This window comes from Mya arenaria, chromosome 9 (genome assembly GCF_026914265.1).
Source record: "Mya arenaria isolate MELC-2E11 chromosome 9, ASM2691426v1".
NCBI classification, from domain to species: domain Eukaryota; kingdom Metazoa; phylum Mollusca; class Bivalvia; order Myida; family Myidae; genus Mya; species Mya arenaria.
Genome location: NC_069130.1, coordinates 31,941,653 through 31,965,129, shown reverse-complemented (window position 1 = coordinate 31,965,129; position 23,477 = coordinate 31,941,653). Strand labels below are relative to the sequence as shown.

The window sequence follows — 23,477 nt, the reverse complement described above, 5'->3', positions numbered from 1 at the left end:
CAGTGACTCGTCTCCATACTAATTCTAAGTTATAACAAAGCTAACTTATTTGAAGAATATTAAATGTTTATATTTCGTGTTTCATGTTGAGATGACTGAAATGTTTCGAATGGTGGAGGAGATCCGGTCCGCCAAGCGCGCCCGGCTGAATCCTCCTGCACCACCGTACGCTCCCAGGGTTGAACTCCCGCAACCAGACCCCCCACGTGTTGTTCCAGTCCAGTACGAGGATCAAGCTGCCGAAACAACGACCCCCCGGGACCAGGTATCCACGCAGTCTCCCCACCATGTTACAGCAACTTCCGGCCAGAGTCAGCCGCCGTCAACCAGTGCTTCCCCAACGGCCGTTCAAACGCATGCGATAGCTGAGCCAGACCATGGGCAAGGTATGATTACCCCTCCCCAGTTATGTCTTGATTTCGATGTGCCCGCTATGCTACCTAGTATACACGCTCAGTTAGGGTACTCTGTCTCTCCGTCTATACGAGATAAGATCGTCTCGGGGTATTATGTCGAGTTTGCGTCCCTGCTTGGAGAGACGCACACTGCGAACGAGCAAGAACTAACACTTGGTCCGAACGGGGAAATTTTAATGAAAGCAAAATCATCTCGATCAAAAATTAAAGATATATCATCATGGACGGACGCTTTTTTTATTTATGCGTCCATCTTTTTGGCCGCACATCCACATAGAACCCAAGAGATACTTAAGTACGGCAGGGACATTCGGCTTGGGGCTAAAAAATATCCCGGGCTGGGATGGCTTGAATACAACCAGCAGTTTCGTTTGCGTCTCTCCAGCGACCCGACTGGCCTTTCATTTTCAAAAATCGATTATGAATTGTGGCTCCTTTGTATGAGCTCTCCCAACTCATATGCAGATTTAGCGAGAACCTTGCCCAAGAAATGCAATGATTTTAATTACAGACAGTGCACACGATATCATTGCAACTTCTTGCATAAATGCTTTAAATGTAGCTCAGATCATCCTTTTAGATCCTGTCCGAATAACCGACGCCTCGGCTCATACTGAGCATCATATCAGGCCCGTGGCGCAGCATACCACGCCCGGCCTGCCCCTCCGCAGTTCGCGCCATCCCGTCCGCAGTTCCGACCTAGGTTCCCCGCTAGATACCAATGAAAAATTCGCTCGGTTAAAAGCCCCGGGATATAGTCCAATAAACGTAAATGCAATCGAACATTACCTTTTTTCATACCCAAACAAGGATCACGCCGATATACTTCTAAACGGGTTTAAGCATGGTTTCCGGTTAGGCTATTTAGGTCCGCGCCGCTATTATGAGGCGAGGAATTTACAATCGGCGGTAACAAACGCAGATGAAGTTTTAGAAAAGATATTAAAGGAAGTAGATGCGGGTCGAATGACTGGTCCCTTTTCAACTCCTCCTATATATAATTTAAGAATTTCACCTGTGGGACTAGTCCCGAAATCTGATGGGTTCAGACTTATTACACACTTAAGTTTCCCAAGGAATGACAATACAAGTGTAAATGCAAATATAGACGTAGAACTAAAAAGCGTAACATTTGACAAAGTTGCCGACATGGTATTCGAATTGGGTAAAGGTTCACTCTTGGCAAAACGCGACATTAAATCGGCTTTTCGGCTTCTCCCGATTATACCAGATGATTTCAATTTACTAGGAATTAAAATAAATGGGAAAATATTCATAGATCGGAATTTCCCCTTTGGCGTGAGTTGTGCCCCATTTTATTTCGAGTGTTTTTCAAAATTTATTCACTGGTCAGTTGCGACACTATCCGGTCAAAATACACTCGATCATTACTTGGATGACTTTATTTTTTGCGGTCAACATGGAACGGGAAATTGCCAAAGCCTGGTGACAACATTTACTACCGTATGCAATGAATTAGGCGTTCCAATTAATACTGATAAAAGCGTAGGGCCGACAACAGTGATGACTTTTCTAGGAATGGAAATTGACTCGGAAAAAATGTTGATACGCATACCTCTTGAGAAGCTCTCGGAATTAAAAGCTATTATATTACAAATTTTACCCCAGAAAAAAATCACTGTCCGAAATTTGCAATCCTTTGCCGGCAAACTTTGTTTTTTCGGTCGAGCAATACGATCAAGCAGAGCTTTCACAAGACGCTTTTACGATGCAATGTCGGGTGCACGAAAGAGTTATTACCGAGTCAGAATAACGCAAGGCATGAAAGAAGATCTATTGATGTGGTTAGAATTTTTGTCTAATTTTAATGGAATTTGCCCTATTCCAAACAAAGTCTGGCACGACAGCGAAACCCTGCAGCTTTTTACCGACAGCGCTGGCAATCCAGACTTAGGTTGTGGTTGCTATTTTCAAGGGAAATGGGCATATTTTCAATGGCCGGTACACTGGAAAAATGAGGACATTATGCGAGACATAACATTCTTGGAAATGGTCCCGGTATTGTTAGCTACGACCTTATGGGGTACCAAACTATCCAATAGCTTAGTTCTCTTACATATTGACAATAACGCACTAGTATCTGGGTTAAACAGTCAGTCGTCAAAGTCAAAAAGACTAATGCATTTAGTCAGGCAATTTGTATTGGCATGCATGCGCAAAAATATACTGTTTAAAGCTGTCCATATTACATCTAAACACAATTTTATCGCTGATTTTATTTCCCGTAAACAGTGGGACAGACTCTTCCACAGCGTGCCGCTGTCAACCTTTCCGGAAGTAATCCCAGACGCTTTTCGGAAAATGATCTCCGGAATGAAGTTAAACGACTAATTTAATCATCCTTGTCAGAAAATACTTTATCATCTTACGCTGTAGGTGTAAGGCGGTTCGAAACATTTAGAACTAAGCATGAACTATCTCAAGCCTGGCCTCCAACAGTTGAGGAAATTATTTTGTTCCTATCGTCACTGTCCTTGGAAGGGGTGTCGCATAATACCGCCAGACAATATAAGTGCGCCATAGGATGCCAATGTAAGCTGTTAGGTCATGATGACATAACAGATAACTATATTGTGAACAAAGTATTAATAGGTATTCAGAGATCAAAGCCGTCAATAAAAACTAGACTACCAATTACCGTCAATCTGCTTACGGACATTGTTCGGAACTTACCATCAGTCTGCCATAATGCTTATGAGAGCTGTTTGTTTACCGCTGCTTTCACGTTAGCATTCTTTGGGTTCTTCAGGGTCGGCGAAATAGCTTTAACCAGCCGGGGCTTAAGTGATAGGGTTCTGTCCAACAGGGACGTATCGTATGATCCTGTCGAAGATGCTCTTTTGCTTACTTTAAGGGGGTCCAAAACCGTTCAACAATCAAAAGGGCAGGTCATCAAACTCAAGAAAACTGGAAAGTCACTATGTCCAATAATTAGCTTTGAACAATACGCGATACGCAGACCGAAAGTAAGCGGTACACTGTTTTGTCATCCAAATGGCACGCCATTAACTCGTACACAATTCTCTACAGTTTTAAAGAAAGCGTTGATTCTTTTAAACGTCGATTTTGGAAAATACAACACTCATTCCTTTCGTATTGGGGCTGCAACAACCGCCGCAATGCTAGGCTGCTCTGCGGATACAATAAAGGCCGCGGGTAGATGGATATCAGGGGCATATAAGTCGTATATTCAAGCAACTACCTCTGGAGTTATCCCGAAATTGATTTAACTCTCTCCTTCTCATTTAGGTGTCAGACACGTGTGGATTGTGGGCTACTCAATCATAAAATCAGCGTTTTGCCACGCCAGAAATAAGAACATAAATCTTCATATTCCCAAATGTGACATATGGTGGCAAGGATACGGTGGTATGCGATTAATGGATGTCGGAAGAAAGCTACAACACTTGGTCCGCGCTAATACTAACCCTCCATCCGTCTTGGTTATCCACTGCGACGGTAATGACATTGGAAAACGTAAACTAAAAGTAGAGATGGGTGAATACATTTCTTTGCTCGACAAGGTCAACCGCTTACTTCCTAACGTTAAAGTAGTATTTTCTCAAATTTTACCACGAACCCGATGGCGTCATTCTTCCAATAATGTCGCTATGAATAAAACGAGGCGGCGCCTTAGTAGTTTTTGTAAAAACGCCACTCTGTCAAAAGGCGGTTTCTACATTTCCCATACAGTTAATAGATCGCACTTACTTCCCGACGGCGTTCATTTAACGCCGGAAGGAAACGACTTGTTCACAAATGCCACCGCGTCTAAACTTCTTGAAATCCTCAGCTCATTATGATTTGCATAATACATGCGCGGTCATTTCAACTTCCACGTATATTCCATTGCGTGTTGCAAATTACTTACTTTGTCCCAGCTTCATATATTTACATTAGAACCATTCTTTAACTATTTTACTTCGAAGTGCCTTGCTGTGAAACACTTTTGCGCAAGAAACATTAACAATACAATAATAAGCATGAAAAAGCAGACGGACAATGTCATTATATACGCTATGCTATGTCATTATACACGCTATGCTATGTTTGCCTGCTATGCTAGCAAGACCCATTGTACGCCATACTTGTCTATGCAAAATCATATTGCTGCAAATTTATCGCGTCGCCATGAAAACGCCAACCAAATTATTGGCAGGTGACACAATTATTAAAACTTTCCTGAGGCTACTTTGGCCCGGCCTCAGCTCTTTGCAATACATGATTAAGATGGGTATAAAACAGATATGCAACATTCAGCTTTTAAATCTTGCAAAATGCTTTAATGCTCATGCTCTTCATTACGCAATTTATTTATACATATATGTATGCATGTCGGCTACGCTATGCTATGTTTGCTAAAGCCGTTACAAAGTCATTTTACTATGTGCATAACATTTGGCGCTTTGCAAAAACACACAAAAACAAAATAAAACAGCACGCTCCATTTGTAACATTTCGTGTTGCCAAGCCAAAAAAAATCCAAAATATTTGACCCACTCAGTTTAGTATTTGGTGTTGTTGTTGTTGTTTTTGTTTTTTTGGGCAGATCGGCTTCTACTATCTCAGCCTCTCATTGGCGATTGGCAACTCTCAAAGAACTGTTTATGGACAATTTGTGGTATTTAAATAGATTGGTCGGATCTGATCATAGATATACCATGACAGAACCGTTGATGTTTTATCTACTCTTCGTCCGAGCCTTGCCCATTATTTTCCAAACATAAGATAAAGACAATGAAAATGAAATAAATTTTGAAAAGACTATGTTTTCCTTGATTGAAATGATGGGTAATAGGATATCCACTACGGGCTTGCCCTAGTTGCTGATCTACTTCCGATCATAAGTATACCAATAATTCAAGTTATCCCTTTAAGGATAGCTTTCGTTATTGGTATCTTGGTAATACATCTAATTTATAGTGCTCTACAACCATATCGCAGCAAATACATGACGTAAATTAGTACACTGTTCTGATTGGCCGCAGTGCGCGCCCCCTACAAAGCGCATGGTTATTCAGGCCTCTTTTGCTCTGACTATTGTAAGAGAAAGGTCAGTCTGTGGCAGCTCTTATATTAAATTCTGATGTAAAAGTGAGCAAACTAAAGAGCAGCATATCCTTTGAACCTTTTATGAAAGGAGCATATTTCAAAAGGGAAAAATACTACTTTGCTGCTAGAGTTGCCTTGACAACATATTTTTGAGGTTTGAATTCACCAAACTGTTGAACTCGAGCCTTTTATACACAATATAGATAATAAATGCATCAATACTAGTGTACATTTTCACTTTATGATAGTTAATTATAGTACATAAAGAACACCTCACATAATAGGGCTTATTGGTTCTGACAACAAAATAATAGGCCTAATAAATAGTTCGGCTTTTGTAAATATTTAAGGAACTCTTCACATAACTGGGCTTATTATTTCTGAAAAAAAATAACAGGGCTATTAAAAAGATCGGCTTTTGTGAAGAGCTACCTTGTTAAAATAGAGTGAACATATTAATTGAAGCAGCAACTTCAAACATCCTCCGCCGGTTGCTCAAATTCACTAAATCAGGTTCATATGAATAAGCAGATAGATGAGCAGATCTCCAACACAGCAGGCAAGACATATTTACCACATACATATACAAACAGCATAGTTTTATCCCGTCATCACGCAAATGTCGATTGAATTACGAAATGACCAGTACACATTTAAGTAAAAACAATTGCCATATAATACCAAATAAAAAATCTTTCTAATAATATATTTAAATGAAACCACAATATAACACAATACAAACTGTAGAGACAAGCCAAGACCATGACAACATGGATTTGATAGGTTAGAATTCAACCTGGTTTCTACAAAATAACATTTTGAAATATGTTGGCAGAGAAAAAACCTTACAGCAGCCATTATTCGGAATATAGCAAAACTTCTGTATTTGTTTAAAATTTTGAATAGTATAATTCAGAGTATACCTCTTTCTCTGTATATACATATTACCTTATTATATGAAATATATCATTTATATGGACAGATATCTACAGAAACAAGTACTTTAGTCGAAAGTTCAAACATAAACCCCGTTTAATGTTTCAGTAATTATCTGTTGGTTGTGTTAACACTAAATGTGTGCCCCTATATTTTGCAAAATTGATGGAGTAAGTGAGTATGTAAGTGAGCGAGCGAGCGAGCGAGCAAGCAAGCTAGAGAGTGGTTGAGTGATACAATGGAAGGTCAAAGCATTTGAATAACATTATCTGCATACTTTCAGACGTTGCAAGACAACCGGGAAGTGCAGTCCAGTGTCCTGTTTAGTGTGGAAATCAGCGCGGTGATCCACGTCATGCAGATTGAGCGGGGAACCACTGCCCTCTACGTGTCTTCTAAGGGGGACCCCTTCGTGAGACCAAGGTTACTCCAACTCTATATTGGTACTGACAACGCCATCAACATTTTGGCCAGGTGGATACCTTTTATACCAAAAGATTTTGACACCAAAGAGATCTTTCTCCAACATATCATGGATTTTCGCAAGAACCTCAATCCTAAGAACGCAACAATGAAGGAAGTTACAATGTTCTATACGGACGAAATTGCCGCGTTTAAAAATATGATTGGTAAAAGTTTGAATCTCGGAAAGCCATTCGAATTTTGGACTGACATTGTATCATATCAGATGCTGATATTTAGCAAGGAACAAGCGGGCATTGAACGCGCACTGGGGAGTACCTACTTTGCAAGAGGTTTGTATCAGAACGGGTTCACATATGAACGGCACAATGTGTTAGGTATGCGGCACATTGTGTCAGGTATGCGGCACATTATGTCAGGTACGTGGCACATTGTGTCAGGTATGCGGCACATTATGTCAGGTACGCGGCACATTCTGTCAGGTATGTGGCACATTGTGTCAGGTATGCGACACCATATGTCAGGTATGCGGCACATTGTGTCAGGTATGCGGCACATTATGTCAGGTATGCGGCACACTGTGTCAGGTATGTGGCACATTGTGTCAGATATGTGGCACATTGTGTCAGGTATGGGGCACATTGTGTCAGGTATGCGGCACATTGTGTCAGTTACGCGGGACATTGTGTCAGGTACGCGGCACATTGTGTCAGGTATGCGGCACATTGTGTCAGGTATGCGGCACGTTGTGTCAGGTATGCTACTGTTTTTTTATCTGTTTCATGTATCGTGTATCAAATATCGTTGATAAGACCATCAAACCGACGCTATAATAGAGTGATATAATACAGTGCAATTTGTTTTATAACTAGTGTAATAACTATGCAAATTAGGTAACCATTACAGAAAAATGTAATCATACGCGCTGTCAAAAAACGTACAACAACATTAAAAATGATGTTCCAAAAGAAATCGGTTTCAATACACTCGGTACCATTCTTAAAAAAAAATTGATAAATAAGGCTGGGCATAACCCAAACAAACGACTCCCTTGTCACAGAGCCAGAAAATTCCTCGTCCAGAAATTGAACGAAACAATGTTTCTGCGAACAAGATTTAAATGGATTGAAATATGTTTTTTTATTGTTGTTTTGAAGTGAAACCTTTGAAAATCTGTTGATAATTGAGACACAATTTATAGAGGTTTTATGTAAATAAAATGATTTATTGTCAATTTCTATTTTCCGCGGATAAAGCATCCTAACACAATGTAAATTCTTCACGAGGACACGATAATGTTTATTGAAAAAAATAATTGCCTAGATCTTGACCGTATTGGACTTATGCTATAAATAGAATATCCAATGAGTGTTAATTCTGTATCAAATGTATTCACCTCGTCATTTAAAAACTTAAAAAAACTCGACAGAGTCTCGTTTTTATCGTTTTAAAATGTAATCGTTAAATAAATTCGATGCTAAATTAACACTCATTTGAGATCCTCTATAAAATTGTATGATGGCATGTATTTTGATCGTTTTGTAATAAAGGCCAGTCTTCTTGCAATGGCGTGTGTATTTCCAAGGCTATTTCTGAATAAAATGTTAGTAAAAGATTGTATCTGACTAATCTAGTGGTCACGTAGAGTCATCATGTTCATCTATCATTCATCAAATTCTCGCGAGGTTGTGTTCAGGCTCTAATATTGTTAGCGTTATTCTGAAGCGTGCGTTGTAATGCACATACAGTCAGAAAAATATAAAAATACAATGGTCTCGCAAAATAACCTTCATTTCCTATTAATGAACTCGCCTTTTAATAAGACTTTTCGTAAACCACCCTATATCGTGTTGAATGCAACTTATCGTTGAAAAATTGTTTCTAAGATAGAATGTATCTACAGTAAATTGTATTTTATATACAGTAAATTTAATTGATACTATTATTTTGAACGTCATAAACAGACAGACAATATGCATGTGTTGGCATCATAAAGATAAATATTGAAAGGTTTAAACTCTGTCATAATAAACTCCATGCTTTACCGTTTACATATAAGTCGTATGATCCAATTTTTAATTCCTAGGACGTGTTTTTGTCAAAGTTAATAGACAAAATGATTCCCTTGCCCTCACTGCACAAAAACATAGAGTGCGTATTTAAACATTTCAAAGCCATACGTTAATAAATGAAAGGTCATACAATGTTGATGAAATTTAATAAGGCAAGTAAAGGTGGAGCGAGTGTAAGAAGCGATTATTTCTTAGTTATCAGGATTTCAAATTGTAATAATATCATATTCTTATTGAAATAATTGACATGAAGCTGTCCGGGTAATCGAGGGTATTTTCCTTGCCATGCCATTGTACGCTGAATATTATGTGTTCGTGCGTCTATTTTTTTCAAGCTTAGTTTTGTTATATTTTTGTAAACATTTTGCATGAAAGGCATGATTCCAGCCGTCCTAAATCTAACGTTTCCATACCTATGTGTTATTTCATAGTCTGACATCATTACCTTTTAACATTTTTGGACACTCGAGTGCTCACTTTAGGCTACCATATGGTTTTGTTATAAACCCTTAAGTTTTGAAGGGTTGGGGAGGTCTAGTGGTGTAGGTGTCTGCCTCTCACGAGTGTGATTCTATAAGCTTTCAGCTTTCGTCATAAAGCCATAAGTTATATCCATTCCGTAGTATTTGAGCCTGATGGTGAAGACATCTGTGATGAAAGGAGGACACGCACCAAAGGAAAACTCTCTCAACTCTCTTCTGAATATGTTTGTGAAGGTATTCTACTAGACGAAGACTTACTTTGGTACAGCGAGAAGAATGTACTTGGGCACAACTTTCTGCAGCAAAGTCTCCAATACTCGGACTTCACAGACAGACTCGTGAATCAGATGTTTAAAGGTATGAATATACACTGATAGCAAATCTTTGTATAAGAATACTTACAAAAAAGGATTCAGTTATCTGTTATCTGTTAGATTAACGCCATGTTCCGAACAAATCGAAAGCCAAACGTATGTAACATATTAATACCATAAATACGTTTCAAAATAGTTCATGAATACATACATACATTTTTATAAAAAGAAACTGGTCCATCTTTCAATCCTCAACTGCCCTTCGCTTCCACACCCTGGCTTTTGCTGGTACTCACAGCGTATTGTTATACATCGGAAGGTCGCTTGACTGTTAGAGTACTACCAAGTTGCCTTCTAGGTTTCAGAAGCACAGCGCACGGGTCCGATTCCCCTTGTAGAACATTAAAGCTCTTCCCTGGAAGTTTATTATCTTGTAGGCTCCCCTGGTTCAGCTATTCCCAAGGTATTTTTTCATTCGCCTGTTTTACGGGGCGTCAATCCTCGTAGTACTTGAGATTGCCGTACTGTTGGTATTTTCGCCCTTCAAAAGTGTCCCATAATTCTTTTCAAAGCCGTTCTGGTCGATCTGGCAGAAGTGACCACCGAGTATTCGGACGTTTTGCTCCCAACCGTCGAGGTCAAGGTCACAGTAACCTTCTGCACTATAGTATGCTTTGCTATGTATGCCTAACTGAAAATAAATTGTGTCCGGCCTATATCTTTGTCATCCAAGGCCTGATTTTGAAATAATTTGGTAGAAGTTAGGATCATAGTATGTGGACGTGTCGCGCACAAGACCCGTATTCACACCTTCGAGGTTAAGGCCACAACTATCTTCTGAACTAAGTATGATTTGCTATATAAGCCTTACTGATAAAAGTTTGTGTCCGGTCCATATTTGTGTCATTTAAAGTTTGATTTTGAAAATAGTTATCAGAACTAAACATTGTAGTTTGAGAACGAGTTACTCATAAAGCCCGTGTCCATACCTTTGAGGTCAATGTCACAGCAACCTTCTGAACTAAGTTTTGCTATAAAAGCCTTTGTCATTCATGGTTGGATTTGAAAATGAATTGCCAGTTCTAAGTTACCACCATAGGATGAGAACTTGTCGCACACAATACCTGTGTCCCTAAAATATTAACAATTTTGTTGCACGTTTACCTGCAGTGGAACACGTTTACCATATTTAAACATTAATTGCGCTATCCAAGCAGAATTTTCGACACTTGGGCGTGTGGATGTATTTATCACATTCTGTGATAGCTATAGTTTGTCTTGAATGAAATATTACAATTCATTTTAAAGAGATTCTCTCATATAGTAACAAATAGCAACTGTTTGGGGAGATTTTTGTCCTTGGTCGAATACAAGTAAATGTATTGCTAAATTCCCGTAGTCTTTAACCTAAGGCCTAAAAAAATAATTGTTTGGTTAGGGTTACATCCTTTTCAAAAATAGGTAGGGTAGGTAGGCTTTTTTTATTTTTATTATTTTTTTTATTAGGCTTTATATAAGAATGTTATTTTCATCATTGGAGAATGGTGTTGAAGTTATCTTTTGTATAAGCATTACTGGTTTTAAACTACATTTTGAAAAGCAATTAAAAAAAAGAAAAAAAGAAAAAAAAATATTTTTTTTAGTTTTTCAATTTTTTTTCAAACTGACTATAAAAACGGTAGGGTCGGCGCCTATTCCGTAGGTAGGGTCGGGTAACCCGAATCAAATGTATTTTTTTTTAGGCCTAAGCTTCTAAAATTGGCACCATGCAGGAAATGTATTTTACTGGTAATATCTAAGGTTTTAAGGCGTCGAATTTATACTGCTTTAGTAACGCGATTGTGGTATAAATAGAACACCGCGGATGCGAAGCTGACAGTACAACATTGATATCACTACTTTAACGCGACGTTACTGCAGGTGTTCGCGCTTAGTTTAAAACGGGTTTCATTACTGTGTTTACGGGAGTACTGGTAAATTTTGACCAACATTATCACTGTTCCTTAAGAAATCATTTTAAACTATTACTTTTCAGTGTTTTATTGCAATATACACTTTTGGGCCGGCCAATTTATAGTCCCTTCAAAGAGCTTCTATAACCTTTAAATACAATAGTGTAAAACAATAAGTTATAAAGCTACCTTACATATATCTCCGTCTTGTCTCCCTCAAGCAATAAAGAACGAAAATTATATTCAACTAATGAATTATTATTCATATCAAAGATAAACTTTTAAAGCTAAACTCAAATTTTTAACTCTTATAGCATGTATTATTATGACGTTTGTATCAGGATCATAACTGGAAGAAGACCTGTCCATCATGCGCAGGACCATTTTAAACAACACTGAACAACAGCCATCGGTGGTGTCTGGAATGATGTGGTTTGATAACATGACCGAGCTCATACTCATTATCAAGACAGTGCAGGACAGGCTCGTCAACATAATCGTTCAGGTACTAGGCATACACTATCCAATTGATGAAGCCTTAAAGTATCATTTAATGAAGTCGGTCGACTCCTAATTAATGTAAAGCGGTCATTAGTGGAGTTGACAGTGTTGAACCTCCTGTTGCTATCAGTCAATGAACTGTCTCAAACAAAGACTGCTGAACGGTTGTCATTAAGGGAGTTGACAATAACCGTCTCAAACCAAGGTTATTAGGGGCGTTGACAATGTCGAACCTACAATTGCTGTCAATGAACGATCTCAAACCAAGGTTATTATTGGCGTTGACAATGTTGAACCTACAATTGCTGTCAATGAACGATCTCAAACCAAGGTTATTATTGGCGTTGACAATGTTGAACCTACAATTGCTGTCAATGAACGATCTCAAACCAAGGTTATTAGGGGCCTTGACAATGTTGAACCTACAATTGCTGCCAATGAACCGTCTCAAACCAAGGTTATTAGGGGCGTTGACAATGTTGAACCTACAATTGCTGTCAATGAACGATCTCAAACCAAGGTTATTAGGGGCCTTGACAATGTTGAACCTACAATTGCTGTCAATGAACGATCTCAAACCAAGGTTGTTAGGGGCCCTGACAATGTTGAACCTACAATTGCTGTCAATGAACGATCTCAAACCAAGGTTATTAGGGGCCTTGACAATGTTGAACCTACAATTGCTGTCAATGTACGATCTCAATTCAAGATTATTAGGGGCGTTGACAATGTTGTTGCTAAAATTGCTGCCAATAAACCGTCTCGAATCAAGGTTATTAGGGGCGTGACAATGTTGGACCTACAATTGCCCTCAATGAACCGTCTCAAATCAAGGTTATTAAGGACGTTGACAATGTTGTTGCTACAATTGCAGTCAGAGAACCGCCTCTCACCAAGGTTATTAGGGGCGTTGACAATGTTGTTGCAACAATTGCTGCCAATGAAAGATCTCAAACCAAGGTTATTAGGGGCGTTGACAAGGTTGTTGCTAAAATTGCTGCCAATAAACCGTCTGGAATCAGGGTAATTAGGGGCCTTGACAATGTTGTTGCTACAATTGCCCTCAATGAACCGTCTCAAATCAAGGTTATTAAGGACGTTGACAATGTTGTTGCTACACTTGCCGTCAGGTTTATTGGCAGCAATTGTAGGTTCAACATTGTTAACGCCCCTAATAACCTTGATTTGAGACGGTTTATTGGCAGCAATTGTAAGTTCAACATTGTTAACGCCCCTAATAACCTTGATTTGAGACGGTTTATTGGCAGCAATTGTAGGTTCAACATTGTCAACGCCCCTAATAACCTTGGTTTGAGACGGTTCATTGGCAGCAATTGTAGGTTCAACATTGTCAAAGCCCCTAGTAACCTTGGTTTGAGATCGTTCATTGACAGCAATTGTAGGTTCAACCTTGTCAACGCCCCTAAGAACCTTGGTTTGGGACGGTTCATTGGCAGCAATTGTAGGTTCAACATTGTCAACGCCCCTAATAACCTTGGTTTGGGACGGTTCATTGGCAGCAATTGTAGGTTCAATATTGTCACTTTTCTGAGTGTGTTTCATGATACATTTAGTCATCCCTCACTGCCAGATAACAGTCTTAATGGCTTGAAAAACAGGTTGTTCCCAAGACAAAGAGTGAAGACCGTTCTAGGTTGTAGACTAATTTTGAGGCGTTGGTTGGGTAATAAAGCATCAGTTAATCTTTTAATTGTTTTGTGACTTTTCTGTGAAGTTCGTATTACAAAGTCAAACAGTTTAAAAAGAAATTTGAGAGAGGATATTACATCGAATTTATTATATTCAAGCAGTTGTTTTCGTCTGTTATCTATTTTTTATGAAAGAAAATGTTCGAACAATCAAAAAAGTTTCGGAACATAGATTTTTTGCATGTTGTCATATTAATGAAATCTATATTCATTTACTTCCCCCTCCCCTAATCAGTTCAATACATCGAGTTATTCCATGTTTTAGAACATGATGGTGTGCAATTTATGTTGTTCTGTCGAGGATAAGGTTTTTGTTTCTTGGTCATTATCAATGTAACAACTACCTAGGTAGTGTAGCAACGGAATTTACTTGATAAAGAGAAAAACATTATTTAATATGTCAATGACTATTAATGTTGCAAAATGTCGATGCAGCTCTACATGACATATTTATCTTGAAATTAGGTCAGTGTTCACAGATGTCACAACGGGGCTTTTTCTATTGATTTCATACCAAGGAAAAGCTGATCCAAATAAATAACTGATTTTCTCCACTGTTATTGCTTATCTTTATGCTTTTTAGGTGACGGCTATATGTAGGCGTCTGGTTTACCAGGCAGGAATGGCGAGAGCCATGTGGAGGAGATAGCAAAGCTTTCTTTAGATTTGCTTATCACAATCGAGCAGATGGAAAGAAAACGAGAACATTCGACTGAGAGTTGGCTTCAACACGGGTAAATATACACTGAAGTGTATGTTTTTAGGCTAAACTCTGTAAATGTATTATTGATCTCAGCTTGCGTTATGTTCATGCAACGGCAGTTTGTATGATGTTGTGACACATTTGCTTTAATTGCTTCAATTGGTAGCTGCTTCTTATGTACATAGTGGGTTTCACCTCATAAAATGACAAAAAGACTGCAAAAATAAGTCTATTCGGAATTATGGCCAAAAGTCTGCTAAATTTTAATCTGATCAAATAATCTCCCCTAATTATTTTTTATAATAAAAAATCGTAGCTTATACTAGCTAACATTAAGCATTAATGATTTGTACTAACTGAACAAGAAATCATACACATATTTCTAATGAATACTTTTATTACTACTTTGGAACTGTCAACAAAAACAGAGGAATTAATAACCGGTTTTCGATATCTCAATATCACATTTGTCCACAAAGCCGCCATATCACATCTGTAGTATATATGCCCACAAAGCCGCCATATCACATCTGTAGTATATATGCCCACAAAGCCGCCATATCACATATGTATTATATATGCCCACAAAGCCGCCATATCACATATGTAGTATATATGCCCACAAAGCCGCCATATCACATATGTAGTATATATGCCCACAAAGCCGCCATATCACATATGTAGTATATATGCCCACAAAGCCGCCATATCACATATATATTATATATGCCCACAAAGCCGCCATATCACATATGTAGTATATATGCCCACAAAGCCGCCATATCACATATATATTTTATATGCCCACAAAGCCGCCATATCACATATGTAGTATATATACCCACAAAGCCGCCATATCACATATGTATTATATATGCCCACAAAGCCGCCATATCACATATGTATTATATATGCCCACAAAGCCGCCATATCACATATATATTATATATGCCCACAAAGCCGCCATATCACATATGTATTATATATACCCACAAAGCCGCCATATCACATATGTATTGTATATCCCCACAAAGCCGCCGCCATATCACATATGTAGTATATATGCCCACAAAGCCGCCATATCACATATGTATTACATATACCCACAAAGCCGCCATATCACATATGTAGTATATATGCCCACAAAGCCGCCATATCACATATGTATTATATATACCCACAAAGCCGCCATATCACATATGTATTATATATGCCCACAAAGCCGCCATATCACATATGTAGTATATATGCCCACAAAGCCGCCATATCACATATGTATTATATATGCCCACAAAGCCGCCATATCACATATGTATGATATATGCCCACAAAGCCGCCATATCACATATGTATTAAATATTCACTCAAAGCCGCGAATTAACGTACGTATCATGTTTGTCCACAAAACCGCCATATTAAATATGTATCATGTCTGTAAGAGTTGTCTTTATGGTCATGTATCACATACATTTAATGTATGGAAGACTTAGTCTAACATATAACTATATCACATATGTATCATGTATGTCAGTATGGCAGCAATGATTCCATATGTATCATCTATGTCCACATAAATGCATAGAAGGAAAACCATATCATACCTGGTGAATCTACCTATTTTAGACTATGAATATCATGAAGACTATTTGTCAGCATATATATAATTTTTTAATTTGTTTGACCTCCTGGTTTGTACAACGGTGCTTTGTTATTTCACTATATGTAGATACTTTTTCAAACCTTGTTAGACGGATGCATTTGAATGACTGCATCGTACATTTTTAGTCATTTTTGCTCCGGCTTGAATAACTTGTTTGCAGGTGATGTCTGTATCCCACGGCCTCTAAACGCCAGCCCCACCACTTTACGGTGGTGCAAAGAAAAAGAGCTGTCGAAACTTCCATGGCGGAGCTGTGCCCTATGTTTACATGAACAAACGTGAGTATGGTTTATATTTTATTTGATAATTTCATTTAACGGACATATTTCGAAAATCGGAGAATGTGGTACCGTGTAAGAACACTTCTACTGTAGGCTGGTTACTATTTCGTTTCAATATTGTGCAAACTGTGGTGCCAGGAGCTTTTCTCCCGAATCGGACTTGTGCATATTTAGAGACCTGATTACATAGTAAGTACATTTCGGTGCTTACACACCCCGTAAGAACATTCTCAAGCATGCAAACATAACTGTTATGTATAGTACCTATGCCGGAACACAACAAAACTGATAAGCACTTCTTAAAAAGGAAAAATGCACATTTTTATAAAAGTGGTGGCGCTGTCGAGTAGTGGTGGCGTTATTTCATCTGCTGATTACCCTCAATGATAACTTAAACGTAATGTACCATGCGTTTGCTTAACACCTCAAACATAAAATCACTACAATGTATAGGGAACACAGGACTGGGTGTCAGTTTCTGTCAATATGCCGGAACTAAAATTGTGTCTAACCTGACATATATTGCCTTCTGTCTAGCCTTTTAGGCAAATCAGAATATAGCAATTGTAATAAAAGTATATATCGGGTAGAATGTTGTTGGATTGTCGCGGGGGTATTTACCTGTCTGAATTATATTCAGTTTGAGAACAGGGTTGATCCTAGTGGTTTACTGCGGTTTACATACTACAGGCCCGCCAGTTATTTAATTTTATGCTATTGTTGCGGTCTTAGCTTTGAGTAGAATAAGTGTAATGCAGCCGCCTCACGATTGCCTTCCTTAGTTTTAAGTATTTAGTACCCATTTGTTGTTTAATCATAAACAACATAATTTCAAAAGATTTTTTTCACAGAATTTAGGTTGACCGTGTTTGTTTCAAGCGGTATTGATTTACTTGAGGGTAAGATAAACAGAAGGTTTAATCACACTAAAATTACCCTCAACATTTGCCGTAAAAACGAACAGTGTATAGCCCGACAGATATTTATTTTATGAAAGTTTCACTAGAATGATGAGTATTCACATTATGATTAAAATCACATTAAATGAATCACAGTAGTTATTCACTTTAACGTACTGAGACTCAAATTATGTTGCATGTATCGGCGAATTATACGTACCCCTACCAGTAACAGTATTTTTTCTTCTAAATTCCATTATTCAAATACTCATCATTTCTTGCATCTGTATAAATACTAGGTTGTACACAAAATTAGTCAAGCTGGCTCTTGCCTATGGCAGGACTCTTTGGATGTGTGAGCGGTATTTTAAGATGGGACGTCAAACAGTTCACACTGCTAGGCCACAAGGGACACTCATTCATTCTTATTTCTCACGTTGTGACTTTCTGTTTTCTTCTCTGTGTTGGCGTTTAAAGGCTTATGTCTAGTCTGGAAGGTAATATCAGTACTTTCACATCGCTGGTGGAAAAGTGACACTCATTTATAAGGTGATAATGTAATGTTCTTACCTTGAAGGCTACTTTGTGTTGGCGTTGGAAGTCAGGCCATAAGCACTTTAAGTGTTTAAACTCAGTCACAGGTATCGCGTTTGACGTTGAGTCTTTAGAACATTTCGATGTTGTTGTTACATACATTTTTCAGAACGCTTCGGTGGTGTTGTTGTTATGTTATCTGTCGTTCGAGTTTTGGTCGCTGTTGTTGTCTTCACTTACTGCTCCACTTGTAGAATACGTGACGCCACTAAAACCCTGTAAAGCTTCATTTATTTTTGACCATGTAGGTCATGACAAAATCAAGACAGCATTTTAAATATCATCCATACTCGGACCCCTTGTCTAACCTCCAACTTCTTGAAACTCCACATTAGCATATGGTCATTTACTAAGTCCTTAGAATTACATATCGTAAACAAGTTTGTTATAGTTCAACGGACTCAATAATAAAGTTCATATGATATTTATTGAGCCACATGTTTGCCTATTAATGTGATTTAATACACAATTTCTGATAGGCTATTGTATAACTTGTGATCCATAATACTTTAACGTCTTATTTTATGTGTCTATATCATATTTATGTTTATATTTGCGTCTTTGGTTTTGCTGCCTAACAATGTGCCGTTATCAAACATTATATGAGATTGACGTTACTTTCTTTCTATGATTGAATATTTATCTGCTGATGACGGATTTTAGATATAAAAAATATTGATATATGTGTTTATTTCATTTTTAATATTTTATTTGAATATTGGCAAATACCTTAAAAATTTCAACTTCTGTTTATATTTTAACATGTTTCCCTAAAAGTGAAACTTCACAGTCAGCAATATTTCTATACATTTGATATCCATGAATTAGATTATAAGATAGAGATTTTCTGATCTTACAATGCTAAATTTAATAGTGTATTTTGGCAAATTCAAGAAATCCTAACTTCATTTAAAGTAACAGCACTTTAACCAAAAATATCACCTTTCTCTTTGTATGACATTCTGCACCTTAAGTTGGCTGTAGATCAGTTTAATATAATAATTTAAAATACAGATAATTAGGTATATCCCATTTCATAATGGATGATGTTTCTATGTATAAGGTATGTTATGGTGCTGTTTAATGTATATCAAACAGAGTTATTCTGGTGTTTTTATTGCTAAACATTATTTTGATATAGACAAATTCCAGAATTTCATACTTTTGTTTACATTTTTTAACATTTTACCCAAAAATCACATTTAAAAAAGTATGATGTGCCTTTACATTAGTTATGTTATGGTGAGGTATTATGTCTATTTAATTCAGTTATTCTGGTATTTGTTTTGCTAAAACGTAATTTGATGCAGACAAATTCCAGAAATTCATACTTTCGTTTACATTTTTCAACAATAGACCAAACAATCCGAGTTCACAATAGATGATGTGTCTATACATAAGATGTGTTATGGTACTGTATAATATCTTGTAAATACAGTTATTCTGCTAATTATATTGCTAGATCTAATTTTGATATTGACAAATCCCAGAAATTCATACTTTAGTTTACATTTTTTAACATTTTACCCCCAAACTCACATTTAACTGTATATGATGTGCTTATACATTATGTATGTTATGGTGAGGTATAATATCTGTTTAATACAGTTTTTCGGGTATTTTTATTGCTTAATCCAAATTTGATTCCAGAAATTGATACTTTCGTTTACATTTTTTGACATTTTACCCCAAAAATCACATTTTGCACCGTTGTATTATTGTTATACTTTTTTCACACACGAGAGATATCAAACAGATATCAAACAACACAAATATGCAAAAATCATTTCTGTGCATTATTCTTTCCTTTATTTGCATTTTCAGCCACAGGGTCACTGGATCATCTAAGGTTATTTATTTCATTTTCTTTTCAAATATTTTAGTTCTGGGGACATCGCTTTTAAATGTGTTCGTGCGTGTATTCGCGCATGTGTCCTTCTGTTGATAAATGTTTTCGTTATCATTATAAAGAAACAATAATATAACATACATTCATGCAACAGTTCTCTTCTTTTTATTTTGTGCTAAAAATAAGTTTTTATAATTGGCTTGGAAATAAATCAGAATAAAAAATAATTACACCAATTTGACAACAAATTTAGCAAAGAAAAAACATCAACTTAATATTTATTCTTTATTTTTACTGAATCCTAAAAGCCTCTGTTTTTTGCTCAAACTAATTCTAACTGATAATCACACTTACGCTGAAGAAGCTGACAGCATTTTACATGCTCTTAATTAACACTTCTCTTACATATCAAATATTTCTGTTCTTGTTCAACAAAAATAAACGCGGACATTTTCAAATTCATCTTTATTTTAGCTTATAAAATCTGTAAAAGACAACTATGTTAATATTGAAGATATGTTAGTATTGGACCTATAACTTACACCATTAAAGGAAGCATTTCTAGTGGAGTACTCCAGATTAACTAAAATATGCGTGTGTAATTCTAACATACGCTCAAAAAAGAATTCATTAAGAAAAGCCGAAACAAATCTAAATAGTTCCTTAATCTATTAGAATCCCGTCAAAGCAGAAAAAAAATATTAATTCAATACTTGTTGATGGTTACAGAGTTCTTGAAACAAAACATATTAGATGCAGAAGTTAATTTTTATACGGATTTGTACTCCATAGAATATAAAGACAATGTGAAATATACTCAATATATAGCCAACGTTAACAAACCTTTCACTTTAGAATCAAATTTAGCTGAAAAATGTGACGGCAAAATAACTCACGAAGAAGCGACAACAGCGCTCAATGACATGAAACTGTATAAAAGTCCAGGTCTTGATGATCTTACAGTTGAATTTAGTAAAGCGTTTTGGTATATAACCGGAAATCTTGCTATTAATTCTTTTAATGATAGTAATGAAAAGGCGAATTATCTTTTACTTAAAAAGAAGGGTGTTTTTTATTTTGGTTTTTGTATAAAAAAATGTGGTCCCGAAAACCTTGAAAACTGGCGTCCAATATCCCTTTTAAATATCGACTATTAGCTAGCGGCAAAGATTTTAGCAAAACGAATGCAATAAGCCCTACCAAAAATTACAAGTCTTGATTAGCAAGGTTATATCAAGAACAGGAATATAGGCTTCAATATACGATTTGTAGATGACTTTATAGATAATACTGATCTCTAAAACAAAGAGGGTGCGATTCTATTTTATTCTATACACAGTAGAAAGGCCTTTTATGGTCGACACATTGACTAAATTTGGCTTTAAAGACTCATTTATTAAAAAGGTTAAAACTCTTTATTGCAATATAGCAAATAATGGATGGATATCAGACTCATTTTATTTACAACGTGGCGTTCGACAGGGCTGCCCTCTTTCTGCTCTTCTTTATATTATAGTTGTTGAAGTTTTATCAATCACAATGATACACATATGAAGGGATAAAGGTAAAAGAAACAACATTAAACTTCCCCAACCTGCAGACGACACTACTTAATTTCTTAAAAACCATTCGGAAATACCTACTGTTTTAGAAATAATTGATACCTTTCGAAAACATTCGTGTCTCAATCTAAACAAGATAAAAACACTAAGTCTCTGGATAGGTACATCGAAAAATCAACACGTCACTATGTTACATGGCGTACAATTTACTACAAAACATGTTAAATGTCTTGGAGTCTAATTTGGAAAAATAAAAATGAATGTGTAAATTTAAGTTGGAACGACAATATCGAAAAGTATAAATAGCTAATTAAGGCCTGGAGTAGTCAAAAATTTATATACTTTCGTAAAATAACGGTCATAAAAACCCGTCCTTTTTTCCAAGATTGTTTACTTAGCTCAAAATATTATTACACCTGATTCTATTTCTAAGATAATTAATTCAGTTATAGGGAACCAACTTGGTCTAGATATGCCAGATTTCAAGTTATTTTCTAAAATCATGAAAATAAAATTGGTAACCCACCTTATCATTAAAGCAAACACAAGTTGGAAAACAATACTCTTATGTTTGATCAATTAAACAAGAACTTTCTCATCATCTACTTGAACCTTGACTCTATCAAGTCCTTACAACCAATTACAAACAAATTAATTAGCAAATAAAAAACATGGATTGAATCCAATTTGATGTTCATGCTCGTGGTGGTGCTGGTGGTTGTGGTAGTAGTAGCAGTAGCAGTAGCAGTAGCAGCAGCAGCAGCAGCAGTTGAAATACTGATTACTGTTCACGAACATGAATTTAAATAAATATTGTCCCCTGTATAACTTAAGAGAGCTACTTTAATCGACGTACCTCAAGTTGTTATCCCTTAACTATATCGGGTCTACAATATTTTTCAGGGCAAAGGTGTGATGCGAACATTTTGGTTGGATGGATATATTAACTCGTCTTCGTACAGGTCCCATTATGATACAAATTCCTCAAACGTTTCCAATACAAACGACGTTACTATAAACGCTCATGGGATGTCAAATAACGAAGAGGTCACAACGATCATTGTCCAAGAAAAACCAGACTACAGTTCTACTTAACTACCACATGAAAATCGTACCTAATATAGAGAACTGCCATTATAGTTATTCTATAGGATGGTACTTTGATTCTGTTCATGGGATTTGTATATAAGAAATGCTATTCATGTTATATTATTTCATTTATTTTTCTAGTGTGTGTTTTTAAATATTTCAACAATTACCTTTTTTATCATTTTCAGTCATGTTTTCATAACCCGTAAATGATATACATAGACATTCTACTGTTAATATCTTGCTATTTTATGTTAACAGATTTGTATGTATATTACATAAGGGTCATATCAAATTGAGTATATGTTTAGCATCATCTGGTTGGTTTTTGGTCTTCGACACCAAATCAATATATTTAACATTTCAAAATTGGACAGAGAGCTGCTTTTTGAAGCTAATAAAGATATAAAAATAGGGTAAGAGTTAACATTATACACAATAAAAGAGTTACCTTGAGTTATCAATGAACTTATTAAATTTGAAAAAAAAAATAAATTACATTACAGGACTGCTTTTCGAGGGTCTATATACATAAATATACAGATATATTTCAAAGAGGTTCATTTAAACAATATTGTTGCCATGTAACGTTTACAATTTCTAGTCAAACCATTTATTAGCACAAGGTGACACAGAATTGATGTTTTGGTCATCGATTTTTTTCTAACAACAAACCTAGCGAGCGAGCGCAAATAAGATTATGTTCATAATTATTGAAGAATCAGGAGCGAGCAAAGAAGGGATAAACATTAAAGTTCTTATTTAACATTGAAATAACATGAGTGTATACCCAAACTTGAAAGCCATTGCAAACGATTTAACAGTCAGACAGTTAAACATACTTCATTTTATGAAGAAACAAAATATAGCAATGTCAGTAGTTTTGAGTGAATTCTCATTCTGCAGAACAACTGCTAGCATGCTCCACTTCAACAGCATTTCAGTATTTTATAGAATACTGA

At 36.5% G+C, this 23,477-nt stretch overlaps 1 pseudogene; it reads left to right on the top strand.

Annotated features, from left to right (window-relative positions):
* The first annotated feature begins 6,780 nt into the window (after positions 1-6,780).
* LOC128245936 (uncharacterized) lies at positions 6,781-12,242 on the top strand (annotated as a pseudogene).
* The last annotated feature ends 11,235 nt before the right edge of the window (positions 12,243-23,477 follow it).